Source organism: Podarcis melisellensis (genome assembly GCF_964234715.1).
Source record: "Podarcis melisellensis genome assembly, chromosome: 6".
NCBI classification, from domain to species: Eukaryota; Metazoa; Chordata; class Lepidosauria; order Squamata; family Lacertidae; genus Podarcis; species Podarcis melisellensis.
Window position 1 is genome coordinate 14,360,781 of NC_138538.1, and position 20,128 is coordinate 14,380,908.

The window sequence follows — 20,128 nt, forward strand, 5'->3', positions numbered from 1 at the left end:
GATAACTAGGAATTCAGATTGGGGTAGTATCTGCGGGAGGCTCTTTCCTGTGGAACACAAGGATCAGTTGGGCCTTTAGGGGATGAGATGATCTTTGATAACACAATAGTGGGTGCTACTCCTGAGGAATCCCCACATGCCTGGGATTGGCTTGCAGGCCAAAAAGGCAAAAGGTTGAGAAACGAAGCGACTGAGTGACTGAGATCCATTTTTTATTCTATAATATAAAACTATAAAAGTTTATAGAGGGAAGTAGGGATGGTATGTCCTGCTATAGTCTTGTGTCCTTTAGATTTACAGCACTAATAAAGAAGCAAAAGAACTTCCCTTGGGCTGCATTAAATCAGGAAAGATGGGAGGTGCTAAAATTCTTATATTTGGGTATATGCTTTTCTGTTTCACATTCAGAGCACATCCAATTAGCCCATGAGAACAAGTTGTTGTTGTTTTTGGGGAAGGAGGGAATGTAGGAATTACAGGGTCCCCTAGTTATACTTTTTAGGTTTTCCATCATAATTATTTTTTTACACGTCATAAGTATCCCTATGGTGTTTATTTACCTAACCCTGTGGGTTTTCAGAACACTTTATAGACATGTACCGTATTGGCCTGAATATAAGCCACGCTCCCCCCCAAAAAATTATGGTTGCGAAAAGTTAAAGTGTGGCTTATATTCATGACCTTACGGTATCACTGCTGAAACAGCTGACCATGAGAGCAGTTCGGGGTGCAGAATAGCGGCATCTGTCCCAACCATGTCTCCCAAGGCTCCCCTCTGCTGCTGTAAGGAAGGGAGAGGAGGCCACTAGCAAAGCGGCGGGGCTCCCCCCCCCCCAGGAAGCAGCCCGGGAGCGCGGGGCAACAGCGCACAGCCTGCCAGCCACTCCTAAGCCTCCCCCAGTGCCGGCCTCCCCCCCATTTAGGGTGGTAGAGCTGGGAGGCAGGCCGCACCCGCAAATAAGCCTTGAATTTTGAAGGTGCGGCTCATTTGCGGGTGTGTCTTATATTCGGACCGATAGTTTCATTTTGCACATATACATGCACAGAGAGAAAGGGAGAGACAACATGAAGCATTGTGGCAAAGTTTGTTTTGATATTGTGGAAAGGTGGTGAAAGGCTAGATTTTGTCATGAGGAATAAGTCAAGATGCAGCTGCCATTCACAAGGACCCAGTTCAAAATACAAACTCACAATGATCGGATGAATTATGAACTGAGCACCCTTTCCCCCAGAAATTCTTCTCCGGCTCAGACTGTAAAAATAGTTTCTGCTTCTGCATTGCCTCTTCGTTCCGGCTGATCGTTTATCCTGCTTTTTTAGGTGCATTGTACGTACAGTGGTACCTCAGGTTAAGTACTTAATTCGTTCCTGAGGTCCGTTCTTAACCTGAAACTGTTCTTAACCTGAAGCACCACTTTAGCTAATGGAGCCTCCCGCTGCTGCCACCGCGCGATTTCGGTTCTCATCCTGAAGCAAAGTTCTTAACCCAAGGTACTATATCTGGGTTAGCGGAGTCTGTAACCTGAAGCGTCTGTAACCTGAAGCATATGTAACCTGAGGTACCACTGTACTTCAGTTCTTCCATGTTAGCCCCTTATTCCCAACAAAGTTCTTGTTGATGGCAGTGAACTGTGTGATCCAATTGCCCAGCCAGGTAGTATTTTGTTTGGAGAGTTCCTTCTTTATTCTGGTCAATTGTTGCATTTTCTGCCTTCAAAATTTCCTGTTTCTCCCTTCACACATTCCAGTTGCTCCCTTCCTGTGCTGTTCTGCAATGCTAGAAATATAACTTCAGAACACTATCATGACACAGAGAGTGCAGTTCCTCAAAGTGATGTAGCTATGAGTATTTGTGAAAACCCCAATTCAAGTCTCGTATCATCTCTATAAAGTCGCTAGCCTTCACTCTCAGTCAACTCCTGCATCTCAAATATGGGAATAATCATTCTGTCTTACAGAGCTGCGGGGATAATTGAGATGATTATCTTTACTACTGCAACTCACCCTGTGCAGAGCTACTCTTGATGAGGGTCCAGACTCTGCAGCTAGTGCAGAATGCAACTTCTAGAATGCTGACTGTCAGTTGTGGAGCCATATTACAACAGTCCTGTAGGATCCGAACTCGCGACTTATATATTGCTGGGCCCAATTTAAGGTGTTAATGACTTGGAACCTATGTGTCTGATGTAACGCCTCTACCCATTGTGATAGGAATTTTATGGTTTTAGATATATGGTAATGTTGATAAGTGTACCAACCAAGCACGTACATAGATCAGCACAGGAAGGCCAACCTGGAACCATTTTGATTCCTTAACTGACCAACTGTTTTCTCTGCAAGGTCAAAGTGGGAAACCTCCCCATTGTCTCTTTCCTCACAAATCCTGTCTCAAGGACACATTTAAGATATGAATAAGGTGTGAGCCTGTGACCTGTCCCAGGAACTAGGTATTTATCACTACAAAAGAATGGCCAGGCTCCACAGGCAATCCAGTCAAGTAACCTGCCAGACAGGAGATAAACAACAACAGGAGAAAAACAATATTCGAATTTCTGTTTTAGACCGCCTTTTTTGTGATGTAGGTGTGATGTATCTGAGGTCTTGGGTTACACCCCTTCTGTGATGTATGTATGATGTTTCTGGGGGTGGTGTTGATTTACAGTGTGGCAATTTCAAAAGTCTTTATAAGGCCTTGCACGGCATTTTTCGGGGTTCCTCCTCTCTCCTGCGGATGAGGGGAGCACCCTGTTGCAACAGATCAATAAAGAACAAGCTTACTAGCTGCTTTGCTTCTCAATACTCTCTGGTTGGCCTCTGTTATTCTCTCCTACCAATAGGGAACCTATGTAAGGACTCTGTATGGGCTCTTAGATACCCCATAAGGGAAAAAGGCAATTTTTGTTTACAACACCATACCAGCAGAGAGGGCATATCATACTGACAGTAGTGTTGGCCATGTGGGGACCTTATTGGTGGTTGTGCATGCACCAAATACACAGCTATGGAACATCCCCCCCCCCGAGGTTTGAATGGCTGGCTCTCTCTTTGATGAGTTTCTGTGACCAGCTCAAGACAAATGTCACCCAGACTTCTGGTGGATTTTCTTAGTCTGCTCTGGATCAGAAGGTTGCATTCTTGCTGCAGTGTGGTTCCTATTTATTGAACTGGAGGTTTGCAACCACATGGTCCCTAAATCAATCCCCATCATCTCCAGATAGGTCTGGGAGAGAACCCTGCCAGTGAATGTTGACAATACTTGGCAAGATGGACCAAAGTATAAGGCAGATTCCTATGTTTTCATCTTATCTTTTTGTTAAGTTGTGGGTGAACATATCAGACGACAAAGCGATTCTTCAAACAGCTCTTGTTTATTCAGAGGCCAGAACAGAACTGAGCTGAAGGGCTCAGTCAGCCTGCTTATATAGAGCTCCAGTACCACGTTACTGTAACAACTTTATAAAACTATCCAATCACTGAACGTCACTTTCAATCCTTCATTTGCATAACTATCTACAGTATCCCCCTGCTGGCCCAGGGTGAGAACTTCAGTACATAACAGTTTTTACCTGTGCTGTTGTTGTTTTTAAATGCATTTTGATTGCTAGATTGTTTTGTTGATTGTTGTGTGAACCACTTTGTGACCACATATGGGAAAACTGGTTCATCCGTACTGGAAATCAGTAGATGTGACATGCTTTATTTGAACGACGGAATGAGGATTTGCTGAATGACACGAACACAACTGTTCCCAGTTTGCAGCTCTTGTGTAACAGCTGCTTGATATGCAAGAATTTACAGGCGGAGCTTTTCAAAACATGAAAATAAACAATGTGTGGACAATGTAACATTTGGGTTTTTTAAAGGGGGAGGGAGATTCGAGACGGGAGGAGGCCCAGGAAATTAATAGCCCATTGAGTTCAACACCTCTTTCCAGATACTTTGATGGAAAGCATTGTTATAGGATTATGAGTCATATGGAAGAACAAGCCTTGCTGAAGAAGAATCACATTCTGGGTTGGCAAAGGGAAGCACCGCTTTGCACAGCACAGCACTTATGGCATTAGTTGCCAGAAGAGATGGTGATGTCTGCTAGCTTAGATGGCTTTAAAGGGGGATTAGACAAATTTAGGAAGGATGAAATCATCAGTGCCTTCTAGTCATGACAAACAATGCCTGTTCCAGCATGGAGTGCTCCTGCTTAGGAGACTTCATTCCATTACTCTCTCCTGCTTTCTATTTCCCATCAGCCAACAGTTAGTCAGAATTATGTGGCCAATGAGTACAGTGGTACCTCAGGTTACATACGCTTCAGGTCAAAGACTCCGCTAACCCAGAAAGAGTGCTTCAGGTTAAGAACTTTGCTTCAGGATGAGAACAGAAATTGGGCTCCGGCAACGCGGCAGCAGCAGGAAGCCCCATTAGCTAAAGTGGTGCTTCAGGTTAAGAACAGTTTCAGGTTAAGTATAGACCTCCGGAACGAAGTAAGTACTTAACCTGAGTACCACTATATACTCAGCCACTGGGCCATTATGGGGGTCCTCCTCCATTTAAGTACTTTTCCTAAAGATTATTTGTCTGCGGACCCTGAGGGCACGTGACCACCCTAACTCCATGGAGCCACTGCTACAGAGGCTGGCTGAAAAGGTGGCCATCACCCAGGACTCCACTGGTAGCAGACGAAGAGCCAATTGAAGAGAACAATTGCATCTGCTGCTGCTTGTGTTGACTGCTTTCTTTCCTTAAAATAAAAAATAAAAAATGTGAGAGACGCATATGAAATATAAACAGCGAGGTTTAGTCTGACTGACAACTGCCTGGTGTGGATAATTACCATTTAATGAAGGAGGAGGAGGAGAATTCTGAAAGGCTTGACAGTTGCAGGAAATAATGAAGTTGGTGCTTTCCAACGAAAGCTCAGGCCAAGATAAAGTTGTGCAAGTCTTTAAGGTGCCACAGGACTCTTTATAGTTTAATGAGTTTCTCTTCTCTTCCCCACCAGTTGGCACTTGCTGGAAGGTGCATCCTTTGACTTGAAAGCAGCTACACTTCAGTCTCTTGACTCTTACTTAGAATTTCCTTTTGGTCTTTTCAAAGTGTGTGTTTTCCTTTCTCTCCTTCTCACAAACCCAAACTTTTTTTCCGCTGCTGTTGTTGGGCAGAGTTTCCAATTCTGTAGCTTTCTCCTCAGGCCTGGGCTTAATCCTCGTTCCCACAGCTTCTTGACAGATCTCTTTATGATTCACTTTCTCTCTGCACAGCTGTCTTCGCCTGCATTTAATCACCTCTGATTCCTGGAGGCTTCCTGGCTTCAGGCAAGGGGGAAAGAAGTTTCTGCTATCCGGATTTAAGAAGCTCTTTGCTGACTCCTCTGCTCGCATGGCCTACTTCATGAGGTTTTCAGCTCAAAGTTGATCTAACTCCCCCCTCCCTCCCCAGGAATCACTTTCTTCCCCCTTTAATTTAACTGAAACCAGACAGAATGTTTAAAGAGATGCATACCTCTCAGTCCACCAGTGCACAGGAAGGTAGGAATCTGCCTTATACCGCGTCCAACCATTGGCTAGTCCAAGACATTTTGCCACCTGTGGCAAAGGACAAGGTGTTCTCCCTCTCCATCCCACATATAGAAGCCACCAAAGTGTTGGTGCTGACCTTTAAAGCCCTAAACGGCCTCGGTCCAGTATATCTGAAGGAGCGTCTCCTCCCCCATCGTTCTGCCCGGACACTGAGGTCCAGCTCCGAGGGCCTTCTGGCGTTCCCTCACTGCGAGAGGCCAAGTTACAGGGAACCAGGCAGAAGGCCTTCTCGGTAGTGGCGCCCGCCCTGTGGAACGCCCTCCCATCAGATGTCAAAGTGATAAACATCTACGTGACATTCAGAAGACATCTGAAGGCAGCCCTGTTCAGGGAAGTTTTTAATATGTGACATTTTAGTGTATCTTTCATCTTTGTTGGAAGCCGCCCAGAGTGGCTGGGGAAACCCAGCCAGATAGGCGGGGTACAAATAATAAATTATTATTATTATTATTATTACTGAGACTGTGAGACCTCTGGGCATAGGGCGGTGTATCAATTCCAGGTGAGGCCATAGAGCGAAATGGCTGAGGGGGCTCAGGAGGAACAGCTGGGGTGCTGTTGCTATTCCCAATTATCTGCCCCTGAGGTAGCCGCTCCACTCTGCCTAATGATAGGGCCGTGCTGCTAATCACTGACCTGTTGTCCCACCTTTCTTCACCTGCTTTGCAGGTTTGCTGATGAGCGACAACATAGGTTGTGATAGGATGAGAGAGGAAAGGGCTGTGAGTAGTTGTGGCTGTCTGGTCTTCCTCTGCATTCTTTTGGGATGTGACTAGATGCCAAGAGACAATATATTTATAGATATTATCTTTCCTTCCTCACATTTATAGGATCAGCAGGGTGCCACTCCTTTGTAGCTTAAAAGGGAACCTTAGATAGGCTAGTGTTAGCCTTTTAGTTTTAGTAATCTAGAATGCTTTAAGACAGACTGGATCTTCCTGGTATTACAGTACTCTATTTTATCCTCATTAAAATAACAGTCACACACAAACAGTCTTGAAAAGGCTAAAAATAACATTTACTCACTCAGTATACTTCTTGTATACTGCAAATACAGCGGTTTTGTCGAAGCAGGCTTAAAATAGTAATTTGGTTACTTAGTCTAGGGGTGTTCTCACATTGTATGCATGGTGGCGAAAAGAGAAGTGTGTCCAGGCAGGCATATATAGCTATGCCATCTTCCTGTCAGGGCACAAAGGGAAGTGATCTCACAGAGTTCTCTCTAGCAAGTTTACAGGAAAGCTCCGTGAGCCTCAGCACCTATCTGGCAAAACATGAATTGTTGGTTTGACTGCATTAAATATCCCACACATTTGAGCCAGAATGGTGTGGTGGTTGCAGTGTCAGACTAGAACTGGGAAGACCTAGGTTCATTTTCTCACTCAGCCAAGCTCACTGGGTGATCTTGAGCCCAGGGATGGGTTTAAAGGGGGATCAGGCAACTTCATGGATAATAAGGCCTCCAGGGAGCTATTCGCTAAATGGAACCTGCATGTTCAGAGGCAGTGTAGCTCTGAATGCCACTTGTAGGGCGTCAGGGGTCAGGATAGGAAGGCTTTACATCGTGCTCGTATGGTTGGATGAATCAATTTCTGTTTCTCTTCATTACTCACTTTTGCAATCTAAAATTCAGTTTGCCACATTTCTACATCAAGTTTGTGATTTTGTAAAAAAAAAAAAGTCCTCGTGAAAATTCATCAACATCTTACTGTGAATTTCTCCTAATATAGACATTATTGCATGCAATTTCCCCTAATATAATGATGCATTTTGGTATATTATTTTCATGAATATATGCACACTTTATGATGTGCAATTTTGTACACATTTCTTCGCTGAAGAACTGCATTGCAAAATTCAGAGAAGTGCACATTTCAAAGGATGGCTGTGTTTTGGTTTGTGTGTTCCCCCGAACCCCCACCTCGGAAAGGGTCAATTATGTAGGCTCACCTTTAACACCGAATAAACCAAATTTCTCCCCCAGCCCTTCCTATTCCAACGTTTACAAGATACACCTGGCTAGAGGGACAAGGATGCTTGATTAGGTGAAGCTGCATATTCTAGCAGGGTTCTTCTGAAGTGACTTAATATATAGACATATCTCAAGCAAAACACTTACTTGGATTTGTACCATGGTCAGACTCTAATTTTGGCATCCAGTATAATTCAGGTTGGGACGCATGTGGCACTGTGGGTTAGGACTTGCCGATCAGAAGGTCGGCAGTTCAAATCCTCGCAATGGGGTGAGCTCCCGTTGTTCAGTCCCTGCTCCTGCCAACCTAGCAGTCTGAAAGCATGTCAAAGTGCAAGTAGATAAATAGGTACCACTCTGGCGGGAAGGTAAACGGCGTTTCCGTGGGCTGCTCTAGTTTGCCAGAAGCGGCTTACTCATGCTGGCCACATGACCCGGAAGCTGTACGCTGGCTCCCTTGGCCAGTAAAGCGAGATGAGCGCTGCAACCTTAGAGTCGGCCACGATTGGACCTGATGGTCAGGGGTCCCTTTACTGTATAATTCAGCTTGTGCAATTACTATTGATTTGGAGATCTTGTGCAAACCTGCTTCCCTAAAACATAAGACTTTTTGCAATAAGGAGCATGACTGGAAAATGCTCTGGAAAGTGTGGGATATAACACTTGCTTGATGCAACCTCATTTGACCTCCCCACAAACAAATCAGAATGAGTGATCATTAACTAGCCAACAACATCTAACCTGCAAACAAATCGGGATGAATGCTCAATAAACAGGTCACCTGGAAGCACCCATCATGTCTATTCCGCTCTGTCTTTTCCACCAAAGCACCCAGGAGCCTTATCCGTTGCTCTTTTCCTCTAAAGGCAGTGTTTCTCCAGTCTGGTCATGATTAACAAGAGCTTCTCCTGGGGCACAAGGATTTTCCTCAGACACTCTGCACTTCTGCTGAGGTGAGCAAAGAATTAAACAGAGCCTCTGCCTCAGCGCTCCTCGCACAGCATCCCTGTGGATTTTCCTCAGAAGAAAATCCTTCGGATCCAGGTCACGTTGTCAGTCAAGTTGGATTGCAGAAGAGTTTTGGTCCCTTTGGGGGACAAAAAGATGTTTACACCGTCAGAAAAAGGATGATGCTCCTTGTACCAAGTGACAGAATCGATGTGTTTCTGCCAACAGAGAGTGTAAGTTCTCTGTCAGCCACTGAGGGAGAGCAAAATTAGAGTGACATTCAGGAGATGTGAGAAAAGGGACCCTCTCCGATGCAGAGAGAATCACTTTAGACCAATTGTGTAACAGAGGCAGCCTGGGCTCCTGCTCAGGGCAGTGGTGGAGTCATAGGTATGCACAGAATTAGACCTATTGCATCTGAGGGCCTCCCCGAATTATTGCTACCCATTTTTAACCGAGGGATTATCTTTGAAATGTGGCTACAAACAATGAATTGTTGAATTCTAGTATTTTAGTTCCTTTCACTGTTTCTAGACTTCATTTCTCTCAATACCTGATCCAATTCAGGGGAGACTGCTCCATTAGGTGTCACCAACCAAGTGCCCATGGAGGGCTTCACTGGTACCCTTGAACAGGGAAGCCAGATTCTAAGCTTTCAAATAAAATAAAATAAAATAAAGCAAGTCTCTAGCCTAGAGTTTCCCAATATTGGGTCTCCAGCTGTTGTTGGACTACAACTCCCATCATCCCTAGCTAGCAGGACCAGTGATCAAGGATGATGGGACTTGTATTCCAAAAACAGCTGGAGACCCAAGTTTGGGGAAGCCTGCTATAGCCCTTCTACAAATAAAGTTTTCAAAGCCTCCTTTGATGTTGGCAAAGAGGGGGGAGCAGGTATGCATTTCTGGCATAATCATACCATGGTTTGGGCACCATGGTGGGAAATGCTTCTTTTCTTACCCTCACCCTCAGAAGATAGCTAGATCTAACAGGTGATAGATGAAGTTTGACCATGGAGTCTGAGTAAAGTTCTTAAGGCGCTTGTATAAAGGTACAGTGGTACCTCGGGTTACACAGGCTTCGGGTTACAGAAGCTTCAGGTTACAGACTCCGCTAACCCAGAAATAGTACCTTGAGTTAAGAACTTTGCTTCAGGATGAGAAGAGAATTCGAGCGGCGGTGGCACAGCGGGAGGCTCCATTAGCTAAAGTGGTGCTTCAGGTTAAGAACAGTTTCAGGTTGAGAACGGACCTCCGGAATGAATTAAGTACATAACCAGAGGTAGCACTGTAAAGGGACACCTGACCATTAGGTCCAGTCATGGCCGACTCTGGGGTTGCGGCGCTCATCTCACTTTACTGGCCAAGGGAGCTGGTGTACAGCTTCTGGGTCCTGTGGCCAGAATGACTAAGCCACTTCTGGCGAACCAGAGCAGCGCACAGAAACACTGTTTACCTTCCCGCTGGAGCGGTACCTATTTATCTACTTGCACTTTGATGTGCTTTCCAACTGCTAGGTTGGCAGGAGCAGGGACTGAGCAACGGGAGCTCACCCTGTTGTGGGGATTCGAACCGCCAACCTTCTCATCGGTTTAACCCACAGCGCCACCTGCCTCCCTCCGAGGTGCTTGTATAGGAAGGGACAATTCGTAAGAGAATGAGATCTGCTGGATCAGACCAGAGGCCTATTTTGTCCAGCATCCTGTTTTCCCACAGTAGCCAAGCAGATGCCCATGTGAAGCCCAGGAGCTACAGCAAAATACACGGCAACTCAGGACCTGATATCAACTCCCGCTGATCCTGGAGAACACATGTGAGCACACATCTCTTAGGAATGTTTCCCTGCCCCCCCAGCAGGTGTGGCCAAATTAGTGGGAGGAGGGGTGGGGTGGGGGAGAGGGGTGTGTGAAATAAACCTATAGAACTCGTTTTCCCTAATATTTATATTTTCCCGAATGTAATGCATTTTTGTATCTTATTTTGACTAATAGAGACATATTTCTGCACACTTAAGTACAGTGTTACCTCAGGTTAAGTAATTAATTCGTTCTGGAGGTCCGTTCTTAACCTGAAACTGTTCTTAACCTGAAGCACCCCTTTAGCTAATAGGGTCTCCTGCTGCCGCTGTGCCGCTGGAGCCTGATTTCTGTTCTTATCCTAAAGCAAAGTTCTTAACCCGAGGTAATATTTCTGGGTTAACAGAGTCTGTAACCTGAAGTGTATGTAACCTGAAGCGTATGTAACCCGAGGTACCACTGTATATACTTTTTTTTTCTTTACACATTACATGGCTGGAGAACGGCATTGCAAAATTCAGAGAAGTGTGACTTTCAAAGTGTGGCTGGGTTTGGGTTCGCGTAGTGTTTTGGTAGGTTTACCTTTAAATGTGAACAGGATCAAATTTCCACCTCATCTCTCCAGCCAGGTGTGTTGCATAACAGTTTTGGAGGTCTTACGCAAGTTACCACTACCACCTTTGCCCACTCTCCACCTGCAAAAGAGATTTAATTCCACTCCTGGAAAGAAGAAAACCATAAACCAGTCACCTGGGAGACATTTCCTTCTGTAGCCTGATTTGAATTTCTAGCATCATTTCTCTTATGCTCTGGATTGGATGGGATGTGGTGTGTATTCATTCCAAACTCGATTAGAAATGAAATTATGTGTTAATTGTAAACATTTGTCCAAAATTAATGTTTCTGAACTAATGTTGCTCTTCTCAACCAGTGCTCTCAGAAACTAATGGCTCTTCCTAGCTGATTTTTGCAATAACAAGAGATGTACATGTTCAAAAGTCACACGCAAATGGTTACAAATCCTCCTTTGGCATCAGGTAAGGGCATCAGCATTGAAATGGACAGCTGGCCTGGCACTTCCTCGTTTGGGATGATTCTAGAGTGTCCTGATGGATTTCTGATTTGCAACAAGGGAGCCTTTTACTTAAGCAGACTGTGGGCATTAATTAGGGAAGTAGCTCAGTGGAAGAGCATCTCCTTTGCCTGTTGAATGTCCCAGGTAGGGACATCTCTAACCCCATGTGATTTTATTTGGGCTGGACATCAGACCATACAGAGGGCATGTCCGGTCTGAAATGAATTAATATCAGACTCTTCAGTAGTGGTTCTGCATGCAGGGCCTTGGTACAAGTCAACTGTATTTAATAATAAAAATTTTCATATACCACTATATGACAGGAGAGAGCCAGCAGTAAATCACACTGAGCAAGATGGAGTTAATTCTTTATTAGCAAAAACAGACTCTGCACAGGAGTGTCGGGTCTAATGAGCACAGCAGCTCAGCTCCGCCAGGTCTTGCTGAGACTGCCTAAGTCCCCTCATCTCCAGGATCTTCCCCCAAGCAATCTGAGACTGTGCCTATGTGAAGCTAACTTCTCCGCCCTTTTCATGCCTCTCCTGGTTCTAGGAGACCAGCAGGAAGGGGAACGTGTCACAGCAGGAGGCGAAGACGCCTGTGCTTCTTCACCAGCCTGAGCCATCTCTGCCTCTTGGCCTTCGTCCTCTCCTACTTCAGCTTCTGCCTCCAATTCTGGACTTCTCTCTGCCGCAGACTCTCCCCACTCACTAAGCCCTGTTACCTCTTCAGATTCTGACACCTCCTCTTCCCAGTCTTCTCCCTGTGACTATTCATTGTTGTCCCACCACCACTACTGGGCTCTGAGCCTTCTTCCCTTGGGGGTTGCTCAGCTGGTTCCTCCCACTATTCATCTGCCTCCAACCAGACCGTGACACTTCATCATCAAGAACATCAGAGCTGTTAGAATAATAAGTAAAGGACAGATATCAAAGCAGTTTACAATATTTGGCACATGTGGAACACAGAAACTTCAGACCCTGTTGCAACTTTCATACCACAAATGTGAACCTTCATGCTGCCCCTCGCCCCAAATACTTTATGTATTGTATCCTAGAAGCCTGAGGTTCTACTCATGGTACTGAAGGACTTCATGGCACCTGAGGCCCTAAATGTTGCTACATAATGCAGCCAACCATCCATCTGTGAATTCTGAACACTTTAAAGCACTTAACTTTGGCTGGACCATTGTCTGTCATAGTGACAGCCAAGAACTGCTCCATGGAGCTACCACATGTAGATCTAGATTAGATAAAGATATATAGATATTTATCACTGACTCAATGTATTCTAAACCATGGTGAGATTTCTATTAAGAAATATAGCACTTTTTCTAAATTTGTTTATGCACATTTAGGCAACGCTCCATTTTCTTTCGTCTCCTTTTCTGGTGATGTCTTTCCTCTTTCTAGGTGATGAGTGAGCAACCACTCTACAGCAAGGTGAGATTCCAAACCAGTTTTGCATGGGGTGTGCAATACGCAACAGTTTAGATTTGTCTGAGAGACCAGTTGATTTGGATTTGGGGGGTTTCAGGGGAAGGAATGCTGTTGCCTTGGGATTTGCAGGATCTAACCAAGTGTTTATCTCTCTGTACCTGTCATGGAGACTCAGCCTGTACATTTACAAATATTATGGGACATGGGGAACCTGGGGCCCTCTAGATACTGACAGACTCCAAATCCCACCAGACCCAGCCATTGTGGCCAGTGACGAGGGATGATGGGAGCTGTAGTTCAGAAACAACTGGGGGGCAATGGGTTTCCTATTCCCAATTTAAATGAAAACGAAGCAGTGATTACAGAGACTCCAAAAACATCCAGTCTGCCCTGATATTTCTTTCTACTCTGGTGAAGACATAATGTGCAATGTTAAATTGTTCATAAGAGTCTTTTTGGGTGACTTTTAAAAATGTCTGCATGGGAAATTGGTTTTTCTCTTCTCTCCCCTCAGCCTACATAGCAGTGATATTGACTGTCAAGTGCTTGCAGTAATTAATGCTATTGCTAAAGAGATGATTGAAATTCCTCTTGGATAGTATCGCTGGGCTGCACATCATGCTTATAGAGCTAAATGACAGCAAAAATTCTTCTGCCTGATACATTTCGATTTCTTGATTACATTACCCTGCACCAAAGGGACTTTCTGCTCCTAATAGTGTTTCACAACTTCAGCATTTTGAAGGAGGCCAAGAAACTTTGTCTCTAGATATCTGGCATGGCAGATTCTTAGTTTGGTATTCAGTTTTGTGTTGGGTTCTACACAAAGAGATGAGTAAAGGCCAAACTACATGTTACAAACAGTTCCAGGTAATTTTTATTTCCCCTCCCAAAGGGGTAGAAATGCATTTTCTTGAAATTGTAATTAGTTACAGATAGGGCAACCATGTTGATGGGTATTAATATGAGGATATATTAATTATTACATATTAAGATTGAATATTAATTATATTTGATATTCTACAGAGGCACATCAAGATAGCTGGACCTTAGACCTTGGACTTTAGAAGGCCATCAAAATCCAAAAAATGAAACCAGAGAGAGATTCCATCCCATAAAATGTGACCAACATGGCACACATGAGTGACCAACACGGCATACATGAGTGACCAACATGCACCCAAAGAGGCCTTTCTTCACACCTGCAAGGTCCCCTTTCCTTCCTGCATTGGAATTAGGCTTGAATGAAGCCTCCTATTATAGGCAGTAGAAGGATTTTTTCAAAGCCTAATTATTGTCTAGTGTGTGTGTGTTGATTTTCCTAGAGACTTCAGATGTGGGCTAGGAAGGGAAGGTTAACTCTGTCTCCCCCAGCTACACTTTCCATAAAGTCCAACCCCCTGCCCATGATTAGGTCAGGTGGTGGTGCAAAAACACTTCTTTTCAGGCATATTCCCCTGGGAATGAGTGGGCACCTGCATTGTTCCAGCACATGCACCTGTGCTTATGAGATGTGCCCACAGAAGCTTCTCCAGCCTGCAAATGTGCTCAAGGGCCCCCAAAAAACCTATACACCCTGCCGTAAAAGAACACCTAGAGACCCGTAAGAACCACACACGGAAAAGAGGCAAAGTGGAAGAACAAGGCATCGGTGAATGGATCACCCGTGCAGATCACATAAAGATAGAATATCTCTGCAAATCAGCTGAGCCAGGAGTGGATAAATGTTTACGCAAACACATAAACTCCATCTGCAACCTTTAATACCGCGAACATTTGGAAATGGATTTATTTTCCAGGTCGCAGCTACACTACCCTCTAATGGCTTCAGAGACTGCTGGCTCTTTGACCTCAATTATTTTGAGAACTTTTCTGCTTAGTCCGGTGGGGAGGAAAGGCAATCAGAAGCTGGTGCAGGCCACTTGGGGGTGGGGGGAGGATTGGGGGTGGGGGGAGGCAGCAGGGGAAAATAGCTGAAGGTTTTAGCAGAAGGTTGGCTTTAGCCTATGTGTTCCACAGCCACCATATTTGAGCTGAACAGCTTCTGTCAGGGACAGATATTAAACCCTTCCCCATATCTTGATCTCTATGGGTACCGTTCCACAAAGTAGTGCTTTAAGCATGGGTTAATGCATTTGGTTAATGCATTTAAGGGACGTGGGTGGTGCTGTGGGTTAAACCACAGAGCCTAGAACTTGCCGATCAGAAGGTCGGTGGTTCGAATCCCCACAACGGGGTGAGCTCCCATTGCTCGGTCCCTGCTCCTGCCCACCTAGCAGTTTGAAAGCACGTCTAAGTGCAAGTAGATAAATAGGTACCGCTCTGGCGGGAAGGTAAACGGCATTTCCATGCACTGCTCTGGTTCGCCAGAAGCGGCTTAGTCATGCAGGCCACATGACCCGGAAGCTGTATGCTGGCTCCCTATAAAGGAGAGTATAAAGCGAGACGAGCCAATAAAGCGAGATGAGCGCCGCAACCCCAGAGTCGGTCATGACTGGACCTAATGGTCAGGGATCCCTTTACCTTTACCTAATGCATTTGTTGCTTTTAATTAGCATGACATTCATAGGCGCATGGCTTCTGGTGCTTGTGAGCCATATTCCAGTGTAAGCAGATGTGAGCATGCGGAGGGGCGCACTGGGGCCGTGCCCCCAGGCTCTGCCCCAAACCAACATATGTTCACACATCACACTTGCACAGAGCCTACACAAGTGCACCACCCTTCAACCCATGTTTAGGAAAAGGAAAGAACCATATGTGTGTGGCAAAGGGTGAGCAATGGAAATAGAAAACGATTTAAGCAGAAGTTGTATTAGGTCCAGTGGAGGCTGGTTTGGGAGCCCAAGAGCAAGAAGATGGTGCTGATGAGAGGCAGAGACAATTCATTCTAGTTTTGCCTCAGTCCTCCTCTAGGCTTGTAAGTAAGATGGCAAGCAGGTGAGGGCTGGCTAAGGACAGACTGAGCTTGGTGGGACACTTGGCCTAACGGACGAGCGGTGGAGAAGAAAGGGGGGGGGGTGAGTATCAAAGAGATGAAATAACCACAATCCAAAGAACACCGACTTTACCTGTAGTGTCTAAAGGGCTGAAAGGGTCCTAGCGATACAATAGCTTGCATATCGGTGGGTGGTGGGTGGGGTGGAGCTGTCAGCTATAGGTCCTTTTTTCAGAGGTTAACAAATCCCAAGAACATTCTTGTGTCAAAATATGTCCCATTGTAAAAGCCCTGAAATAAAATCAGTCTAGTACTCTGGAATCTGCAAGTCGATTGTACTTCTAAATTCCAAGATAGCCCCAACGTGGAGAGATCACCTGTGACGTTAACATGAGAGTGCTGGAGGTGAAATAGTTAAACAGGTTACCCAATCAGGACCCGGGGGGGGGGAGTCAGAGGGACTATAAAACCAGCTCTGGGAGGAGTTTGTGAGGAGTTCGTTGGGAGTTGGGTGGTTGGTTGGAGTGGGAGTGAATTGGGATAGAGTTTGTGGGTAGGTTGAGTTAGTGTAGAGAAATAGGCTGAGTCAGGAACAGTTAGGGGCTAGGAAGTAAATATCTGAGAGGTGGTTTAATGAGTGAGAGCAGGTAGTGGAAGTTATAGGTCTGGATAGGCACCACATGAATGTAATTGACTGATACTCTTCATGAAACCACACGCTTGTTAAACTGCAATAAATAATCAAAAGTTTTTGTTTCAATTTAACCCTGACTGGACTCAGTATTGTCCCAGGTAGGGCCTGGGTGGTGGCAGTGAGAAATAAAGTGGTGGCACAGGGTGAAACATCCGGGGACCCTGTGTGATCACCAGAGCATCCACCGACAGTCCTCCAAATAATCACTGGGGAGCACCTAGGCTTGCCAAAAATCTGGAGCCATTTCAATGGTCCTTCTTCATGCTCTTGGGTTGATGGTTCTGTTGTGTTCCAGCACAGTGGAGGTCACTGAGCACTATCTGAGTCTTCCCCTCGGCCTAGGAGAAACCCTGCATCAATTCTGTATTCATAACTTATGAAGTCTTTGGCAACCGTCTGAATTCAGTAGTCAAGGTTCAACAGATGACACCATTCCCAAGGGAGTTGGGGATGTCCTGTGAGGGCAGTTCACTTCCTTAACACAAATCTTACACTGCATTTCCACTCAGCCAGAAGCCTGAACACAGAAAACAAAAGTGAGACACTTCTCTCATGCCACGATAAGCACTGACTCCTAGGGGCTGAGGCAGTTTCTGTTAGAATTCCTGCTCCATGCTTGCAGTCATGGGGTTTTCGTCTATCACATTACGGTGTATGTTTTGACTCCTCAGAGTGGGATGTGACGGAGACAGGATGTTTGTGTTACTGTGTTCCGTGAAGTGGGACTATTGTCCTTTGTTCATTCTCTTTGCTGTCTGATGCTAGAGAGAGAGGGAGCCATGTTGCAGTGCTCCGTATGTAAATATGTAACTAAAGTAGATTAGCCAAAACGCTGAGTTGCTGAGGTCTGTCACGTGAAATGCACAACCTCTGTGGATCCCTAAGTGTGCCGGTGTCGGTTGGCATCGGTCGCTGTGATGTTTGGGCTGAAGAAAGCTTATGAAGCTCCCGAATGAAAGACCAGGAGGGAGAGAACATGCCAGTCGGGCATGTGTCTCTACCAGGGTCCTACTCGAGTGTAGGCTGAACTCCTGACAGTTTTGCCCCCATGTATTTTTTTTTGAGGGGGGTCAGGCCTCACACAATGTTGTGTCAGGCCCCCTCAATCAGCCAGAGAAGTTGGTGCCTCTGCACATCGCAGAGAGTTTTGCCTTATGCCACCCACAGACTATAAAGCACATTCAAAATGCATTTAGTCCCTTAAAGAATTCTGGGGACTGTTAAGGGTTACTGGGAATTGTTAACTCCATGAGGGGTAAACTACAGTACCCAGAATTCTTTGAGGGCAGAAAATGTGCTTTGACTGTGCTTTAAAGGTCTTGTGCTGTTGTGAGCTTCTATACAACATGCTGAGGAAGTGTTCCTATGAAGCCCCTGCAGATTCTCTTTTTCAGTGGGCTGTCACACCGAGGTCTTTTCAAGGCTAACTCCAAAGAGGCAACGCAATCGTGGTGTTGACAGGCCATGTTGTCAACACACTGACAGGGGCACACAGTGGGAGTGCGGTATTATTAGCTCTCCATTGTAAGCTCACTATGTTGCAGTCCAGGTCAGCTTGCCCCAGGCTTTCCACGACGTGGGCAAGAGCACCTTAAGATGCATTACTTGTACTTAGTTGCGGCTGCAGTGTGCTGCTCTCACCCCAGGGGAACCGTTAGGTAGCATTTAAGTTCACCAAATGGGAATGTTTCCCACTACTCTCTACAGAAATCATAGAGGAAAACCAAGTAACTCCCGAGTCCCAGCCCTCAAACAACAGAGAGGATGGTGTGGGGCTGGACCCTCCCACATCTTTTGTGGTGATCCCCATAGCTATTGTTTTCAGGAGGCTGTGAAGGGGCCCAAGTGTGGCTAAAACTCTGAGGTATCAGATTTCTGGATTTGGGCTGGGTACGCACTTGACCTTTTAGGCACATTTCCCCCTCAAATAATCCTGAAAACTGTACTCTGTTAAGGGTTCTGGGAAATGTAGCTCTGTGAGGGATAAACTGCAAGTTCAGGACTATCGGGCAAGTCATGGGCTTTAAATGTGTTGTGTGTACACAAGCTGAAGCTGCATACAAACTAATTATTATTATTATTATTTATTTATTTATTTATTTATTTATTTATTTATTTCCCTCCCTCCCATCTGGCTGGTTTTCCCCAGCCACTCTGGGCGGCTTCCAACAAAGTATTAAAATACAGTAGTCTGTTAAACATTAAAAGCTTCCCTAAAGAGGGCTGCCTTCAGATGTCTTCTAAAAGTCTGGTAGTTGTTCTTCTCTTTGACATCTGGTGGGTGGGCGTTCCACAGGGCGGGCCCTCTGTCTGGTTCCCTGTAACCTGGCTTCTCGCAGTCAGGGAACCACCAGAAGGCCCTCGGTGCTGGACCTCAGTGTCCGGGCAGAACAATTGGGGTGGAAATGCTCCTTCAGGTATACTGGACCGAGGCCATTTAGGGCTTTAAAGGTCAGCACCAACACTTTGAATTGTGCTTGGAAACGTATATACACTCAAAGCACATCCTCCCAACCCCTGAAAGAATTCTGGGGACTGTAGTTTGTTAAGGGTTGCTGGGAATTATAACTGTGAGGGGTGAACTACAGTGCCCAGAATTCTTTGAGCAGAAACAATGTGCACCAAATGTTCTTTCAAAGATCTGGTGTGTATCCAGCCCTAATCACAGGCCACCTTTCTTTCCCCCTGAAATGCTAGTACTGCCCAGTCCAGCTCCTGAAAATTAAGGCAGAGTATGGCATGTCTGGCCTGCCCCAGTTGTTCCTTCCATATATCTTGTTTCCCTGGCATTAAGCTAAGTAAGATAATTATTGTTGATGTTTTGTTTTTCGGTTAATTGTTCAGGTGCCTAACGGAAGAGAATGAGAGGCGTCTTATATAAATATGAAAAGTACAATAAACTCTGCAGCTGGGCTTTTAAAGAAGCTGGCTGATTGTATCTGCAACCACATAAAGCAAAATAACCCAAACAGAGCTCATTGAACAGGTGGCAGTAATGATAATAAGATGAAAATGATGGTGAGCAAAAATCTCAACCCTCTAGTTGTGACTTGTGTCCCACCTATTGATGTATAAAAGAATACAGGGATGCTTTTCTGAATGTTATGCAATACACAAAGACCTTATCTCCCATTTGCAATCTACTGCCACAGGCGAGATGCACACAGGAAAGGGATACAATAGTGTCAGGGCGCACGGTGCCGGTTCTACCATTAGGTAGAGTGAGGCAGCTGCCTCAGGCAGCAGGGGCTGAGGTGGGGAAAGGCAGTGTAGGGTTGGAGAACTGGGCTATCAGCTACATGTACCCCATGTACCACTAAGCTGCTCTGTTGCACCCAGGGTTGTAAAATGATGAAGAGCTTTCACAAGCATAGGAATGAGTTTAGACACTAGAAGAGGATATATTGATTAGTTATTATCCTTCCTTGCTCACATGAGTGAGATCAGCAAAATATCATCCTTAGCAGCTTAAACTTGGAAGCTAAGACAAGGTTGATTTAACCTTCTAGAAACAATAATCCAGGATGCTTTAAGGCAGACTAGATTTTCCCTAGTATTACCCACCTTCTCACCTTAAGGCTTAAAACAACAATCACACAGACATTGTTTTGTGAAGAAATAAAAGAGGTGTTTACTTACATAATCTAGGTCTCAAAGCAGAAGTGACATTAGTAAAATAAAGGCCAGTCTGTAA

General features: G+C 45.3%; 1 long non-coding RNA gene across 1 annotated transcript in view; it reads left to right on the top strand.

Annotated features, from left to right (window-relative positions):
• The first annotated feature begins 3,323 nt into the window (after positions 1-3,323).
• The window catches only part of LOC309373290, a 252,764-nt gene continuing 235,959 nt past the window's right edge, over positions 3,324-20,128 (top strand). Inside the window, exon 1 of the long non-coding RNA XR_014169948.1 lies at positions 3,324-3,558. This is a non-coding gene — a long non-coding RNA (uncharacterized lncRNA). The remainder of the gene's footprint in view (positions 3,559-20,128) is intronic.